An 18,283-nucleotide genomic window follows, 5' to 3' on the forward strand; every position below is an offset into this window, starting at 1 on the left:
GGATAGGAGATAGGGCTTTCAGGCAAAAGAAAGGGGATGCAGAAGGCAGCCCCAACCTCAAGCTCAGAGATGAAAAGGCCTGGCCAGACACCAGTTCCTTAGTGGAAATAAAAGCTTCCTAAATGGTAAGGAACTGACCAGGCTTTCTGGAGAGTGACACCTTTGCATCAAAGAAAAACAATGCGAAAAATTCCCTTTGTCTGGAAGCAAGAAGAAGCATCTGGAAGTCTTGTCACAGTCTCCCTCCCTCCTCCCTACACCCCCTCAACTACCTTCAATCCCTTTTCCCTCTTTGGAGGGGTGAAGAAGGCCGGTTTTCCTTGCTGCTTGTCAGATAGCAGGGCTGGGTGGGACACCTGGTGGGCAGTACGGGAATTACACCCATATTTCATGTCAAGCATCACTACCTAGATCTGAGGAGGCTTGAGGCCCCTCTGAAATCGTGGGAGATAATAAAGCAAGCAGCTCTCCAGGGCATGTGGTATCGAAGTGGGTCTTAAATATAGTAGCAATTGGGTAGATGCTGACCTACATTTCTGTGATGTTCAACTGCATTTGGGAAGAATTGGAGGCTAGGAATCAATATAAACAGAATCCATAAACAAATGACTTACAAACACTATAAACACTATAAAACAAATGATTTATAAACACATATAAACACTATGATTTGCAATACAAGTCCCTCATTATTTAAACCTTACTTAAAGTCATATTGACAGTAGATAACGGGGAGCCTGGGTGGCTCAGTCGGTCAAGCGTCTGACTCTTGATTTTGGCTCAGGTCATGATCTCAGAGTCCTGGGATGGAGCCCCACATTGGGCTCCTTGCTCAGTGGGGAGCTCACACTCTCTCTCCAATAAATAAATTAAATAGATCTTTAAAAAAAAAAAAAGGAAAGAAAGAAAGAAAGTAGATATCATCCCAGACCAAGCTGAACAACTGGGAGAAGCCCCCCCCACCCCAAGATAATCTACAGATCATGATCTTTCACCAAAGGCAATCAAACACCGACTGCTCAAGGCTCGTGGTGATTCCTTATTTGCACGTGGGTGCCTTGCCAACAGCAGGTGGCTGTTTCCCAGTCAGCGTGTGAAGTGTTTAAGGGGTCAAATTAGATCTGGTGCCAATTGGATCTGGCTAGGGGACTTTGGGCCAGCCACTTAACCTCTCTGAGACCCAATTTCCTTATCTGTAGAGTGGAAATAATGATAATAATGGCAAGTACTTACTAAGGGCAGACATGGCATGTTTTGTGTATATTAAATCATGGAATGCTCCCGATCACGGTGTAAGGTATGATTGATATTCCACTTTTATAGATAATAAAACTGAAACAGAGAGAATCTAAGGGACTTGCCTAAGGTCAATTGGTTTGTGAGTATCAGAGATGAGATCCAAACTTGTGCTCCCTGGCTGTGTTCACACATGGGACTGTCACTCTATCCTCTCTCTTCATGTTGGTGTGAGGATTCGGTCAAATAATGCATGCAAAGGGCTTAGCAAGTACCTGGGAGAATCTTAAGTACTCAAAAATAGTATTTATTATTGCAAACTCAGTATTCAGAAAAGGTATCTTTGAGAAGCAGGTGTAATGCCCACCGACCAGAAATAAGTAGCTCTATGCACATCTTCGGCCACCAACAACTCAGCATTAAAATTACTGTGCAACGTCATCACAACTATGATCAAACAGCCTCTAGAATCGTTCTCTCCTCCTACCACCTTTCTTTTAGCTTCACGTTCAGCACATGTATCATATTGTGGGATTTTTTTTTTTAAATAGGTGTGGCATAAATCAGAAATAAATAACCATTTTTCCAGGATAAATGCCATTGTAATATTTTGACTCCAGTTTCGCAGGGGCAGGTGGAAAGTACTCACGAAAAAGAAACTGGTGCAGAGCTAATAAAGAAAAAAAAAAAGTTTTGAGCTCCCCAGAAAGTGGAACAATCAAGAGAAATAAATTGAGAAAGAGCCAACCGTTGCTCAGGGAGGAGGCGGCGATGACTCTGAGCTCAGCAGCCTGAAGTCAGCATTTGTGGTTTGAGGAGCGGTTTCATACTGAAGCCTTGTAAGTCCCATGAAAGAGATTTCCAAAATCGCAGCTGCTCTAACACCAGGCTGGCCATCCCCCCCACCCCTCCCAGTCCCGGGCTGGAGTTCATTCCCCAAGGGGTTTCAGAGGTGGAGGGGGGGGGGGGACCGGTGTGCCTCTCAGACCCCTCAGGGTTGTGGCTGGAGACCGCTCACCTGGTAGTTGCCCGCACCAAGGAAGGTCTGACCTGAAGCTGGACAAAGAGCAGGCCAAGGGAGAAACCTAAATGTTTCTAGAATGAGTCTCTTTTGTCCGGTTGCCTCACCCTGTGAGCATCTGCCTTCTCTGAAGAAAGAGAGGCTGGAACAAAGCGAGTATCCTTTTGTATCCCATATAACCGTATCAATTACATTTCATTACTGGACCATTATGGCACACTGTGCTATAATCCACTCATTAATGGCCTCACCTCAACAGCCCACATCCCTCCCCTTTGCCCTCCCGAAAGCTTAGCTTTTAGCTAAGTCCCTTCATCTGCTGTAATTCGGTCCAGACTCCCTTTCTCAGTGAAGCCCATGCCAGTAAACGGCGGCAACTTGCCTGTACCCCTCCAAAAGGGCCCTAGGAAACATTTCTGGCCACTTGGAGGTTAATTTGTAAACATTTCTATGGATTAATAAACCAGCAGTGCTTCTTTAATGTGCGTACAAGTCACCCGGGAATCTCGTACAAATTAGTCAGCAGATGTGGGATGGGGCCCGAGATTCTGCATTTTTAACAAGACCCCCGGTGAGGCCACTGCCGTGCCAGGAGCACACGTGGAATAGCAAAGAATTAGAGCGGCCGAGATGCAAAGCCCAGTTGCCCACAGCTCCTCTTCTTGTTTCAGCAGAAGGCAAGGACCCAAGTCTCAGCCTGGCTTTGCTCTTTCGCCTCTGGTTTTTCAAGTCATTGGTGTCTTAGCCACTCAGCGGGGACAGGAGAGACCCAGAGGCTTGTCATGTCAGCCCAGGCTCTGAAATGCAATGAAGAAGTTAGAGTCTTTTCTGGACATGAAAATGGCCCAGGTGATTCCTACTCATGAACCCACAGCAGTTTAGAATAGTAATAGTACCCCCTCCCAATGCCTAATATATGAGGTGGATTATTTAGAAATGAAATCTCTGTGATGTAGCAATAAGATGAGACAACTCAAGATCTTGGCCAGTGACCACTGATCTGGAACACGTAAGGATGAGTATACTTTAGCTGCCAAAAAACTGAAAACTTGTAGCTAAACCTAGTGAGCAATCAAAATGAAGGAAGAGAGAAGTCAAGGAATTTACCAAATATCAAGATTCTCAGCCAGACCTTGAACTGACCTGTCTTCTGCCTCTTAATCTAGTGGCATCTTCAACAAGTTATTCTATCACTATGTTAGGAACCTTCTGCTTCCTTGCTGACTCACCATATGACCTGTCAATGTCCTAAAACTCAATGTCTCCATTCATTTTTTTTGTAAAATGGGAACCATGGAGAACTCAAACCAAAGCAGGACAGATTTGCGTTCAAATCCAGTCTGAGGCCTTGCGAAGAACAGTAAGCCTCTTTGTGCTTCAGGTTACAAAAAGTTACCAAGCGGGCACCTGGGTGGCTCATTAAGCGACTGCCTTCGGCTCAGGTCATGATCCTGGAGTCCCGCGATCGAGTCCTGCATCGGGCTCCCTGCTCGGCAGGGAGTCTGCTTCTCCCTCTGACCCTCCTCCCTCTCATGCTCTCTGTCTCTCATGCTCTCTCTCACAAAAAAAAAAAAAAAAAAAATCAAAAAGTTACCAAGCAAATCATAGCCTCTGCCTCTCGAGGTCATTACATATACAAAAAGTGCTTGGTGAACGATACATAGAAAAATGAGTATTTTTATGCATCTCCATGATACTAGGACACAGCGAAGATGCAAGACAGAAAGACCAGGAGAGTTGAGGCAAGTCTCAGGGTTCATAGCCCTGAGATTATAAGACACAAAAGGACCAGAAGCCTCAACAAAGTAGGGGTGTCAAGCCAAATGGGCAGACAAGACAAGTATCTGTGGATTCAGAACCGAAGGACAGAATAAGCCAATAATCCATGGGTCCCAATGGATGTCAGAGGTATAGGTAGACACGTGGTGACCAATAATCCTGATAAAGGAGTGGTTCAGCACATCACATGCACACAAAGCAGGGATGGAGGAAGATGCATTTCCTGGAGTCAAGATGAGATGATGAGTCAGAAAGCCAGGCAGGCTGGTGGGCAAGAAAGGCACCAGCTACCAGGAACAAGCAACGAGAGGCAAGGAGTTGACCTTGCTAGAGGCAAGTGTTTGGCCCAGTCAAGAGTTCCTCAGTTCTTCCTATCAGGGCGCAGACAGCTCAGAGCCTGCAGGTACCAGTGGGGAAATCACAGTGTCTGGCTGGATTGTAAAAGGAATAGCGGAGTCGTGGCTGACAGCAGACTCTGACACAGCACCATTAACATATTCCTGACCCACATTCATTTTGTCAAAAGATGCTTTTCCAAATTGAGTCTTTATTGAGAAGACATGCACCTAACTCTGATTTGAACAGGCGACGTCGCCGCATGCAAACAGCTTAGAGAGGACCTGTTTTATCCCATCACTCTATCTAGAAGCCAAGCACCCTGTTTTGTATTCATATTCTGTGTTCCAGATAAATTGTCAGGTCCTTCTGCCAGATTTTTATGGATAATTAGAAGGTTGCAAGAAGCAGATGTTATGAAACTATCTGTGACTAGTCCTTAATGGAGGATGACAAGAACCCGGCACCATTTCTTAATTACAGGAGACACAGTGAGACATATTAAAAAAAAAAAAAGAGGAAGACTTGGTGGAAGCCTGACCAGATATCAAATGGTGAATCACCCACATTGAACCTGAACATTCTTGGCTCTGCAATCTGGAAATATAGATCCTACCACCTTTAAGCTAAATAATTTCATAAGTTGTGCATCCTCCGATGTGGCTTCATTTCCGATTTTAATAACTAAAATATGAGCTCCTGACTAAAACAGGGGGTCTCTCTGGCTAAAACTGTCCCGACAAGAAAATTGCGTTTTATTAAATACAGACATGGTTTTTGCTACATCAGATCCTATTCGGTAGGATAAGAGTAGGGAAACTAGGTTCTTATCCTATGAAGACTATGGCCACAATTAACACTTTGTGAGAGCTCACTATGTGGTAGGCAGAGTATAAACTCATTGCCGTGCAGCCTATTCGATCCTGGCAGCTCTAAGTCTGTGGGCATTTTATTAGCCCCATTCTACAGAAAAGGAAACCGGTAATGATAACAAGATAGCAACAAAAACACCACCAGCTGCTACTGCTGAAAGTCGTTGCGTACTTCCTATGTCCTCACGTTCTGCGCTTGCATACCTCATCTCATGTAATAGGGCTAGAGCCGCAATTGTTTTTATTCCCACTTAGCAGAGGAGGAAGCTAAGGTTCCAAGAGATTTTAAGTGTAAAGTCAGAATTCTATTCTATTCTCTCTATTTGAGAGAGAAAAAAAACGTGTGTGCGAGCTCACAAGTCGGGGGGAGGGGCAGAGGGAGAGGGGGAATCTCAAGCAGACTCCCCACTGAGTGCAGAGCCTGATGCAGGGCTTGATCCCAGGACCCCAAGATTATGACCTGGGCCGAAATCAAGAGTCGGCCGCCCAGCCGACTGAACCACCCAGGCACCCCTAACCACAGTATTTCTAACTAAATATAGTCTGTTTAATCCCTGGGCTATACTGCCTTTATTTGGCTGGGTAACTGTAATAGATTGAATTGGGTTCCCCCAAAATTTATTTCTTAAAGTCCTAATCCTCTGCACCTCCGAATGTGACTGTATATAGAGATAGGGCCTTTGTAGAAGTAATTAATGTAAAATGAAGTCCTATGGATGAGCTGTAATCCAGTATGACTATAAGAGATTAGGACACAGACCGGCACAAAGGGAGAATGATACAGAGACCCTGGGAGATGGTAGCCATCCGTGAGCCAAGGAGAGTGGCCTTGAAGAAACCAATCCTACCAGCAACTTGATCTTGGAATTCTAGCTTCCAGGACTGTGAGATAACACACCTCTGTTGTTTAAACCACTCAATCTATAGGATTTTGTTATGGCAGCGCTAGAAAACTAATAGTGTCCTCATTTCAATCCGTGACTTCTGAATATCTGTTTCTTCAGCTAGAAGCCGTTAAAGGCGCTTACTGGGCATAGCACCCCATGTGCTCTCATTAACATCCTTCACCTTTTGGACAATTTCAGCAGGTGCTTTCTTCCCATGCTCCCACGGACTAACAATTTTCCTCACTCTTCAGTTTCTCTTACTCTTCCCACCCTTTCTTTGGTCCTTCCCTGAGCTACTGATAAAGTAAAAGTCCCAGATCAGAAACAGTAGGGAGTGGGCTTGGAACAGATGTGTAGGTAAGAGGCAGAGATGTAAGCTCAGTGGGAAACCACAGGGTGGAGGTTCTTATAGGGGAGAAAAACTTTTTCCTTTTTCCCTTCTAGGTTTTTTGGCTGATCTAATGATTAAATTGACATAAGAAAGATTAATAGGAGAAAAACAAATGTAATTATATACATCCAGGAGCCCCACAAAGACATGAGAGGCTCCCCACAGTCAGGCAATTGGGGTTTATATGCCACCCTGAGCTAATGGGAAGCAAGTAGGGATCTGGGACTTCAAAAGTGAGGAAGACAATCCATCGGAAGATGGGAAGATCAAATGTTTGGTAAGCAAATGTTTGCCATGCCATGTGGATAAGACTTTCTTCTGTAAAAAAAAAAAAGTTATCTTTGGTAATAACTCTCTTCCTGGTACAGGTTCTCTATCTAAATTCTTTGACGCAGTTAAGGGGGAAGTAAAAATCTCTCCTTAAGTGTGTTGGGCCTTGATTGTCTTCATCTTGGAATATTGCTCCATTACTTCTTTGAATTAGAACAATAGGTCAGTTCAGTTAAACAGTTGTGTCTCATTTTAGAAGGTGATGATGCAGCTGGGATCCCAAAGTTAGGCCTGCATGATGCGGGAAATCGGGTATTTAATAAGGCATTTCTATGGAAACAAACAAACAAACAAAAAAACCAGTTAATAATTGGAGCAAATTACAAACCAACAGAGTTCTGGGGGTCACCAGTTGAAAAGATTTCTAGATCTCAGGCTTGAAGCCTCTTGAGAGGGACTGAGGGCAGACAATGGCAATTGGACAGATTTTCCTGGTTTGTAATCTGAGGCCTCTAGCGATCTCTTAGAGTCGTCCACCCAGCCAGAGGCACGAAGACTGACTGTTCATACATGAGTTTTTATTCTGATTTCTCTGAAGTTTATATCAAGTTGTCCAATGTTAGCTTGCATGGTTTCAGGAAAAGGGCAGCCTTAGTTCTCAATGATTCTAAGTCAGAAGGGTAGAAGAAAAACTAGAAATGTTAGTTTAAAAAGTTGTAGCCAAACATTGGAGGAAACTGAAAGAACCCAGAATCTAGTCCAATTTACGGGTAGAAAACAAAACTTCAATGACAACTGACAGAACTAGAATTTAATCTCCATAAGTGTATATTATAATTTCTACTGAAACACCATTTTGTTCTCTACCATCACCCCCATTGCCATTAAAGATAACCAAAGAAAGACTAATTTGTTTGCAAAGTAAGTCTAGTTTTAATAAATTTGGCTTGATTGTTTATATAAATATAACAAGAATAGTGATTGACCATATAGAATTTTTAAATCTGCTTTGCTGGAACTTTTTATAAGGAATCTCAGACTGTACTTTTAAAAGCTTCTCAAAGTTGGGGCGCCTGGGTGGCTCAGTCATTAAGCGTCTGCCTTCGGCTCAGGTCATGATGCCAGGGTCCTGGGATCGAGCCCCGCATCGAGCCCCGCATCGGGCTCCCTGCTCCGCGGGAAGCCTGCTTCTCCCTCTCCCACTCCCCCTGCTTGTGTTCCCTCTCTCGCTGTGTCTCTCTCTGTCAAATAAATAAATAAAATCTTTAAAAAAAAAAAAAAGCTTCTCAAAGCTAGGAAGCCAAGCTAAAGATGGGCTATCAGGCTTTCCAGCAATACCTATAGATTTGGGTTACTTCCTATCTTTACAAGGTCCCCAATCCTGAAATTCCTGCGCCTGCCAGGAAGTCACCTTTCTCACTCACCCGGCAAAGTTGCTGAATCCCTGTAATCAAGGTACCAGGCCATTTTCACCAAGGGGCATTATTGGCTCCAGTCAACCTTAGCTACTTAAAGCTGTCTGGTCATATCTGAGTCTTTAGACATCTCTCTCAAATATGACATTCCAGTCAAAGCCTTGGTAATGCAACCAATGTTTTCAAGTGTGTCTTGTTACAGAAGAACAGATTCTTAGTGAACTTAGGCATATAACTATTGCCATGAAAATCAGAACACCCACTGAGAATTTATGAATTCTAGGGGCATCAGGTAGGAAGAGAAGGATAAAAGTTCAATCTTTGTTCACAAAGGTATACATTTCCAAATTGTTCTAAGTCATAGGTAGCTTAAAAGAAGAGAAAAAGGTTTTCACAATTTTGGAAAACAAAATATATATTTTTTAAATTGGCCATGTTTTAAACAAAAAAAATTACAAGCATACTCCTCAGTTCATTCAGCACAATGTAACTGATATTTGTTCTGATTGAATCTAGTTATTCTACTAGCTTTAGAAATTCTTACCAGTTCAGTTTTCTGATCTTGAAGTTATCAGAAATCTGTATTCTAGAGTATGTTCCATAAGTCTTCTTAAAGATGAAGTACTTTTGCAGGAACATTTTTGCAAAAGCATCAGAGAAAAAATAACCATCTGTAAATGACAAAAGACTTAAAAATAGCCATGATTAAAGATCTGATGAAAGTCTATCACAATGCAGTTGACAAGGAAATCTATTTATTTTTGTGACACCTAACATTTTAAGATAAGTGGAATTATGACTGATAATGTTATATCAGGACATATTAGATTTCTAGAAATTTCATACAATTTGTAGAACACTGGTAACACATACTAACAATACAACATGAAAAACGCTCAGTATTACTCTTTTTTTTAAGTAATCTCTACATCTAATGTGGGGCTCGAACTCAGGACCCCAAGATCAAGAGTCACTCCCAACTGAGCCACAGCCAGGTGCCCCAGTATTACTGTTTTATTTGACAATGCTTCCCATATCATTTAACATATCAAATAAGACTAATTAGTTTAACATCTTCCTTTTTTAAGGAGAGAAAACAAATCTTCTGAGATGTTCCAGGGACCCCCTAAAAATTCTCAAACTTAGTTCGAAATCAAAAAGACTCTATTTAGAATTTGATTTTTAAGAAGTTTGTCAAAAATGTCAGAGAGGTTTTAAAAAACTTGGTCAAATAGGATCATAGGTCACTGTGAAAGAATACTTAGCTATCCATTTAACCATATTGTCAATTAAAGATTTCACAGGCAAATCTGGAAAGCTAAATAGTTGTTTTAACCTTAGTTCTTGGGTGCCTAGGTGGCTCAGTCAGTTAAGCATCTGACTCTTGATTTCCACTCAGGTCATGATCTCAGGGTCATGAGATCAAGCCCTGCATCCAGCTCCGGGCTCCTCGAGGAGTCTGCTTGACGATTCTCTCCCTCTGCCCCTCCCTCCCCACCCTCAATCTCTCTCTCAAATAAGTAAATAAATAAAATCTTTAAAAAAAATAAAATAAAAAACTTCAGTTCTTTGAATAGAGAATCCTCAGCTTTCTTAAGTAATCAAAGACCTGATAAAGGCGAAATTATTTTGACAAGATACACAATCTTTGCTTTTTAGGCAGATTACTTTAAAAGGTAAGGAAAAATCTTTTATAATCTTTTATCAAGAGCAGACCAATAGTTCAAGAAAACTTTTTTTCCTTTTAACAGAAAGAAACTTAAATTCTAATTTTATACCAGCTTATTTTTGATATCAAAATTCATTTAACTTAATTAAACTTATTTTAATCTTAGTGAGCTTGACTAAAACTCCTTTGCCAAGATTCCTTTTCTATAAATCTTCTACAACCTTTTTACATTCAAATTTTGTCCTATAATTTTTCTTTCCCATTTTAATACAATTGACAAAATTACCTTATTTTCCCTTAACAAAAAATGCATTTCCATTTCTTATACTTAATTTTATTAAAAACACCCATCTTGCTTGTCTCACATTCAGAGATGTTTCCCTTATTATTTCTAGTGGCATTAATTGCCTATATTACAGTTTTTAATTCTTAAAAACCTTCATTTTTAGTGAAAATAAAAACAAAAACAATTATAAACTGTCTTCTGTATTAGCATTCTGTGGGTTGGCAAATTTATAAATACTTTTAGAATATCTAGAAACATGTTTCTCATAGCAGAATTTCTAGTATGACACAGACATGTTTACTAATGGACCCCCAACTATCTTTAGTAATTAATTATTGTTCTAGTATTTTACCTTACTTGGAAATAACCTAGACATTTAACGACTCCCCACCATTTAATTTTAACTTAGCAAAATTCTAAGGGTGGAGGTTACCAAGGAGATTTGGGAAACTATTTTTAAGTAGACATACCATAGCAGTTATTACTGAAAAGTTCACCTGAAAATTCTTACCCACTTACATTTATTTACTTGTTCTTAACAATCATACTTAGATTACTCATGAAAATTTCATGAGACATTAAAGCCGTTAGCCATCATCTTAAGTTATGTTTCTTCCTGCCAAACTTTATAACAGAGATAACATGAGCATATTTTACTTTCAGTAAATGAAGATAGAATAAAAGTATTACACTTAATGCTAATAACTCTAAAGCTATGTCTGTATTAATGAAACCAGCAAACTTAAGCTTGCTTTTATTTACCAAAAATTATCCTAGACATGAGCTTGAAAAATGTTTGGGTTAGTTTTTATTATATTTCTGAGATTTAGAAATACTTAGTCCAAAAGCACTTGTTTTTAAGCCAATTTTAAGTAGAGCTTTTTTAGAAATGAATTTTAGCACCACCATCTAGAGGTAAAAAAATGCCACATCTTTCGTGTGTGTGTGTGTGTGTGTGTGTCTATATATATATATATATATATATATATATATATATATTATATATGTATGTATGTATATAGACATACATAACATACAGACAGATACAGAGATCTGGTTGCTTTCATTTTAAAACTTTAGCCATGAATCAGGTATAAAACAAAACCCACTAGTTTATAAATAATTGTGTCTCTGGCAGAGAACAAGTTAAGGTTACCCACTTAAAAGCTTTTTGCTAGTATTTGTGGAAAAGACTATTAAGATTTGTATTTGTCCTTGACAAGTAATCTTAAGGATGCTGTGCTCCGGAGTTTGGGCAAGAGAGCCTTTTTAGCAGTCTGTATTTTAAAAAGGTCTCCTCTTCCCCCACTTCCACCCCCTTTTTTTAACAGTTTCAGACCATTGTTTTAGTTACCTCCCAGGGTGTTTACATTTCAAAGACATAGTAAGATTTCTATCTTCAAGAGATGGAGAAAGAATGTGAGTTTTTTCCTAGAAATTCTGGCTCTACTTCTTCTTCTTCTTTTTTTTTTTTTTAAAGATTTTATTTATTTATTTGAGACAGAGAGAATGAGAGACAGAGAGCATGAGAGGGAGGAGGGTCAGAGGGAGAAGCAGACTCCCTGCCGAGCAGAGAGCCCGATGCGGGACTCGATCCAGGGACTCGATCCAGGGACTCGATCCAGGGACTCGATCCAGGGACTCGATCCAGGGACTCGATCCAGGGACTCGATCCAGGGACTCCAGGATCATGACCTGAGCCGAAGGCAGTTGCTTAACCAACTGAGCCACCCAGGCGCCCCTGGCTCTACTTCTGTATTACCAGAAATCTAGGGTCATTACTACTTAAATTTTCCCTCTTTTTCTTAAATGCAGAACAATTGTATTTCAATGTCCTGATTTTTTTTTTTTTAATATACAATATCTGTACTTATCTGGAGGCAAATAGGAAAGGCTCTGAATGGGCTTGGAGTTGCTCCTGGACTTATGCTTTTATTTCTCCAAAAATTCAAGTTAGTAAATCAAAAATTGTTCTTTTTAACGTTTTTTGGTCTGCATTCTTACAGGTTATCTCCAAAGAATTTGGTAGCCTTTTTTGTCAAAACATGTAGAGGTTGGTTTGCTCACTTGATCGCACTATTCCAAATTTTTTTTTTTTTAATATTAGGGAGAAAAGTTCCAACGAAGATGAAAATTAAAAGATTTCTTTATTTTGGATCTTCACAGTTTAGTGCAGTATGCTTTTAAAAAAGTCTGTATAAAGCCTTCAACAAAGGCCTTTGGATGATCATATTCTTTCTGAGTGTATAATTTAACCTTAGACCAATTCACTTTAGCGGGGAAAGCCTCCAATATTGTTCCTATCAAACCTTGAATACCAGCCTGCAGTTGAGCTATTTTCTGGTCATTTGTAGAAGGGCCTGGGAGAAATTCTGGCCATCTGTTTAGGGCATTAATTTTTAAATGTTTTTCTTTAAATTTGGTAGGATCTTCTGAAAGTGGAGGTAAAAGGACTTTATAATTTAAATGATGCCCTGGTGTCCGACGGACCTGAATTCTTTGGGTGGGGTCTAGGAGATCCCTGCAAAGAATATATTGCTTAGGAAAGCCTGCAGCTGTCAGATCCTGATTACAGAGCCCAACAAAACAAGGTTTTTTTTTTATGTCTGAGCTGTATTGTCCATTCCAGATGCTTCTGTTAAATTAATTTCCTGGCTCTTAGTATTGACATGAATAACCTGTACATTCTCAGCTTAGGGATGAGGTGAGAGTGCTCTCTGAAAATCATGTAGGAAAACAGAAGCTAAGATAAGCATCTAGGTGTTGAAGGAATTTTCCAGAGAAGGTAGAGGACTTTGGGGAACTCAGGGAATTTGCTGAGGAGAGAGGGCAAGATTTTAAGGGGATTTTATGTTGGATGGAGTCTTTGATTCTTGTTCTCTAATTCTGTTCTTTCATCTTAAGGGAATCCCTAAGGCTAGCGGTCATATCTCTTTGTACTGATCTTTTAATTTGGTCTTTCCATAGGTACCCATAATACAATTGTTTAGGATGAGAGCTCTCTAAAAACGTGTTTGTTTGTTTGTTTTCAAATATGGAAGTCTTTCCAATTCAGAAGATTCATCATCTGGCCATTGATGAGTAGGATTTCATATTTATCTCAATAATGACTCAAACCAATAAGCTTTTTTATGACTTACCCAAGGACACAAAAGGCACCCCACAAGAGAGTGCAAAAGATGTAGCCCTCACAAGATCCAGAAAGTTCACTCCCAGAGTTAGCCTAAGAAAGCAAGGGCCTTCCTGTCACAGGTATTAAGAACTGTGTAGTAAAAACGTGTAGTAAAAACGTGTCTCTCACGGGAGTGTGGGATGCCTCCAGTCACAGACCCACTACTCTGTGTCTGGGCAGGTGCTCCTGGAATGGGACCTTCCAGCACTAACAAAGCAATGGAGGTTGAGATGACAAAGGCCCCTTATGGACTGGGACACCTTCTGATAAACTCCCCTAAGAGCTGGCACAGCTGGACAGAGAGAACTCTGCTTGTGATTTTGTGTCTCCTGAATCCCGGTCTATTCAATCGGCTGCCAGATGTACAGCATTATTTGTACCTTCTGGAGAGTGGAAACCAGAGAGAGCATTCTCATTGGTCACACAGCCAAGTTCTGAGGACATAGGACAAGATCAAAGGAAAAGCCCATCAGATCTACAGTTTTCCTCCTTCTGATAAACACAAAAGACAAAAACAAAAGAAAGCAATGATTATCTCTGGAGGAATGGAATGCATAAAAATCAGGAGTATTCATAATAACAAATCTTTACCAAAATTGCTATGCTCAAGGAACTAGTTCACACAAATATTTTTTTTCCTGCTAATTTAAACTTACAAAAAGCAAATGACTGTCACCACTCTTAACTTCCAATAGACCCTGCAGGCAGAGTCCAGGACACTGATGTGGTAAGAATTCTTACCTTCTGCCAGTGCTTGTCCCAAGTCCCAAGATCATTCAGCGGCAGCAACCCTGGAGTGAGTACTGTTTAGCCAGTGAAGAGCCCCATGTTGGGTGCCAAAACTGTAGGGAAGGAAAATGTTTCTCTCCTTATCTTCTAGGTTCTTTGCCTGGTCTAATAAATAAATTGACATAATTCAGATTAACAGGAGAAAAACAAATTTAATTATTTATGTATGAGAGCACCACAAAGACAGGAGAGGTTCCCCAACAGTCAGGCAATTGAGGTTTATAAGCCATGGGAGCTAAGGAGAAGGAAGGGTCTGGGACTTCAAAGGGGAAGAAGACAATCCATAGGAAGATGGGCAGAGCAAATGTTTGGTAAACGAATGTTTGTGATGCCCTGAGAAGTCTTTCTTACAGTAAAAAAAAAAGTTATCTTTGATAACAGCTCTCTTCCTAGTGTAGGCTTTTGGCCTAAATCCTTTTAAGCAGTTGAGGAGGTAAAAACACTCCTCTTAAGTCTGTTGGGCCTTGATTATCTTCAGCTCAAAATTATCCACCTGCCAGAGTTGCACATTCTGCCCTGAGCCCCATCATCCTTTTACCCCTAAGACATTTTCTCAATTACAACAATTATTTATAAATTTATACATGTTTATATAATTATTTATAAATGTATATTAACATTATTTATAAATTACTCATAAATACTCATAAATAAATTACTTATAAATTTACCTAGCATACAAGGTTTTTTGCTGGGTGCAGAGATATAATGCTAAAAACAAAAACAGGGGCCCTGGTTGCATACAGTTATAAAGGGAAATAAATATTAATCACATAATTATACTGTTTCTTGAATATCTGATTTGCCAAATGACGAAACTGAGACAATTTAGTGATGAGTTTGATGTCCTTTGCTCAAGGGAAAACCACCCATGGTTTGGGGGAGCGCAGTGCCTACAAGGAGTGGAGGCACTTCCCAGGGGATTTTGGGTAAGAGTGAGTTTTATACAGCTCTAGAAGAAAGATAGAAAAGCAACTTTTAGATAAAAAAAAAAAAAGTGTCCCTCCTCTACGACATCAGGAAAGCTTTCTTTTAAATGGGATAAACAGCTGCATACCCAAGAATAATTATCAGTGAAGATAGCCCTACTCAGACTACCTGTAGTTGTTTTCACCGCAGTAAAAACCAAATGCATTTCATTCTGCAACAGACACGGCTCGTGATGGGCAATTCCAGACCCATGGTCACTTAATGTCCCATGGTCAAGTGTTCCCTCTGTCCAGAGGTCCAGTGTCACTCCATGAGCTATTTGTCCAAACATGTGTTATTCTCTGCTGCAAATGGCAATGGCCTTGTCCCAGAATCCTGGGTGTCTGTGTTGCAATTTTCTCACTGGGACTTTCCCAAAGCTCATGGTTTACTGTCACTGACATCCTAGTACCATCGAGTGGGCGTGATTGTATGGCTCAAGCATCAGGACCCTCATACTCTTACCAAGGCCTCCAACATGCTCATCCAGTCTGGCTGACCGGATAACATCCATATAGTGGACTAGTGTGATATTCTGTGGGATGACTAGATGACCCAAGTCTCTTTACATAATTATGATCGAGGATGGGAGAGGATGAGGCAAAACCATAAATACAGACGCATGTCCATTCCAAGTGAATATCGATCGTTTCTGATTCTCTTTTTTGACAGAGATAGAAAAGAACACATTTGCCTGTCCATCCTGCACATAACGTGCCCCACATCCCAGACCATGTTCTTCCGTTGTAGCAAAAGGTAGGTGCAATTGGATTTACTATTCGCTTGAGTCTTAGATAATTCATTGTCATCTTCCAGGATCTGTGTATTGTTGCAGAAGCCAGACCTGTGAATTAAATAAAGATTATGAGGAGGACCACAATGCCTGCATCCTTTAGCTCTTTAAGACCGGAGCTAATTTCTGCCATTCCCACTAGGATGTGATGTTGTGATACTGTTTGTGATTTACTATTTTGGCCAGTAGTGAGAGCGATGGCAGATTCAAAGGCTTTCACTTAGCCTTTCTCAATATAATAACTCTTATCCCTCAGGCCAAGGAACTAATGGATGGCTTTGCCAAATACCAAGTATGTCTATTCACATAATATGCAGAGGAACCAAGGAAATGGTCTCTGGGTGGATCTGTAAACCTAGTGGACACACTGTGAGCCAGATCTGGGCCAAACCTCCAATTATCAGCTGGTCATCGTGTGTTCCTACTGTATCAGTGAGGACAGGGTACTACCTCTAGTTTCTAGGTATCGATGTCTACTCAGATCCTGTACCCAGGAGTCCTTGAAATGCTTGAGTATCCCCTTTCTCTAGTGGAGTAAATGGCTCTAATCCCTTTGGAGAATAACTGGTAGATCCAACATTATGGATGCTTGCTATGGTGTTTAGGGTCCTTCCTCCTGGGAACCCAGCCTCTCCTTCACTGAATGAGTTCCAGACCTGAAAACTGGCTCAGTCGGTTAAGTATCCAGCTCTTGATTTCGGCTCAGGTCATGATCCCAGGGTCTTTGGATTGATTCCCGCATCAGGCTCCCTGCTCAGCAGGGAGTCTGCTTCTTCCCCTCCTTCCCACTTGTGCTCTCTCTCACTATCTCTGTCTCTCTCAAATAAATAAATAAAATATTTTTTTAAAAAGAGATTTAAAAAAAACTGGCTCAAATCTGAAAACTGAGCAAGGAATCATGACATTTTCATGGAATGACTGCTCTCAGCCTCCTAATCATCCATTCTTGATTTTTTTTTTTTTCTTTTTAAATTGTACAGATTAGGCAGTGCCCTTGTTGGCTGCCCATATGTTTTGCTGCTAGGGGTGCTGAGTTCCATTAATACCTCCACAACTCTGCAGGTCAGGTGTCCTCTGATTGTAGCTTTGCTTTTATTTATGATAATTGTACCCAGCGGGCTTCTGACAGTTAAGCACAGCCACTTAGCCACTGTTACAGGGTTTATCATCCCCATTGTCGCTATTTCTGCAGCCGTATCTCTTATCAGTGCAGGCCTACAGAGAACCATCACTTACCTTCCTACTGATGCTGGTGCCCCTCTCAGTACATTCTCTATTGTTTCCTCTGGGCACTTCCATGAAACATAGTCATCCAACCGTAAGTATTATATTCATGCTAACATGCCCGCTTCTCTGAGCTTTCTAACCCATTCTGCTACCATCTCCCATGGCAATTCTGGCATTTCTACCTATATTAAGGTGATCCATCACTTTTGCCATGGTTCTGGGAGATGTCTTAGGAGTGTGTTTATACCATCTCCTGAGCTCCTTGCTAAGGAGTTAAAAAAAAAAAAAAAAAGCTTCCATATTAATAAGCTCCCTTTTATCTAAATTTGAGTTCTGCTTCCCCAACTCCTTGGTTCAGAACTGTTAAAATATAATCCCATGCATTCTTTCCTGGCTTGGTTCTGCAGTTCCTTTGGGAAAACCATCTCATTCCTTCCCTGGCAGGCCAAGCATGTCTTTGCTTGGAGAAACTACTGTATCATCTTCATGAAAGGACTGAGTCTAACCCTTAATAGGAAAGAATGGTCCTCTCATTCAGTCTCAAGAGTGTTTAGAAAAATATGGGAATTTAAGATTACAGGAGCATTAACCCAGATGTCCCCCATCTCATGTGTCAGAATCTCATTCTTTCCAACCAGAACCTTGACTTTGGCATAGCTGACCTGCCTGTGCTGGGAATAAAATTTTCTTTGGAGCTTGGCTATGTTTCTGATTAAGTCCTGGGTCAAGTCTTCAATATTCTATGTCCTTCCCCTTAGAGCTGAGTGTCTCTTTATATGCTACTGTGAGGAGATACAGGGGAGAGAGGATGTACATATCTTTATTGAGACCCAGGTACAAATGTCATGGGGATGATCAGGTGAATAAAATAAATGAGGCTAGACATGAGAATCACATGTGAAGGGGCATGTGGTTGGCTCAGTCGGTTGAGCGTCCGACTCTTAGTTTCAGCTCGGGTCATGATCTCAGAGTCATGGGATCGAGCCCCACTTTGGGCTCTGCGCTCATCGTGGAGCCTGTTTGAGATTCTCTCTCTCCCTCTCCCTCTGAGCCTCCTCGTCTACTCACTCTCTTTCTCACTTGCTTGCTAAAATAAGATAAATAAATAAAATCTTTAAAAAAATTATATGTGGAGCTTATAGAATATGAATTCTTGTTCTCCCACACTTCA

At 40.8% G+C, this 18,283-nt stretch overlaps 1 long non-coding RNA gene across 1 annotated transcript in view; it reads right to left on the reverse strand.

The window, feature by feature from the left end:
- Positions 1–5,169: 5,169 nt before the first annotated feature.
- LOC129045873 (uncharacterized) overlaps positions 5,170–18,283 on the reverse strand; it is a 129,450-nt gene continuing 116,336 nt past the window's right edge. The window contains exons 6-8 of the long non-coding RNA XR_008506261.2: positions 14,076–14,176; positions 8,752–8,878; positions 5,170–7,122 (exon numbers count right to left, since the gene is read on the reverse strand). This is a non-coding gene — a long non-coding RNA (uncharacterized LOC129045873). The remainder of the gene's footprint in view (positions 7,123–8,751; positions 8,879–14,075; positions 14,177–18,283) is intronic.

This window comes from Mirounga angustirostris, unplaced genomic scaffold (assembly GCF_029215605.1).
Source record: "Mirounga angustirostris isolate CCGP_5_RB_7025 unplaced genomic scaffold, mMirAng1.0.hap1 SCAF_6, whole genome shotgun sequence".
In the NCBI taxonomy this organism is placed as follows: domain Eukaryota; kingdom Metazoa; phylum Chordata; class Mammalia; order Carnivora; family Phocidae; genus Mirounga; species Mirounga angustirostris.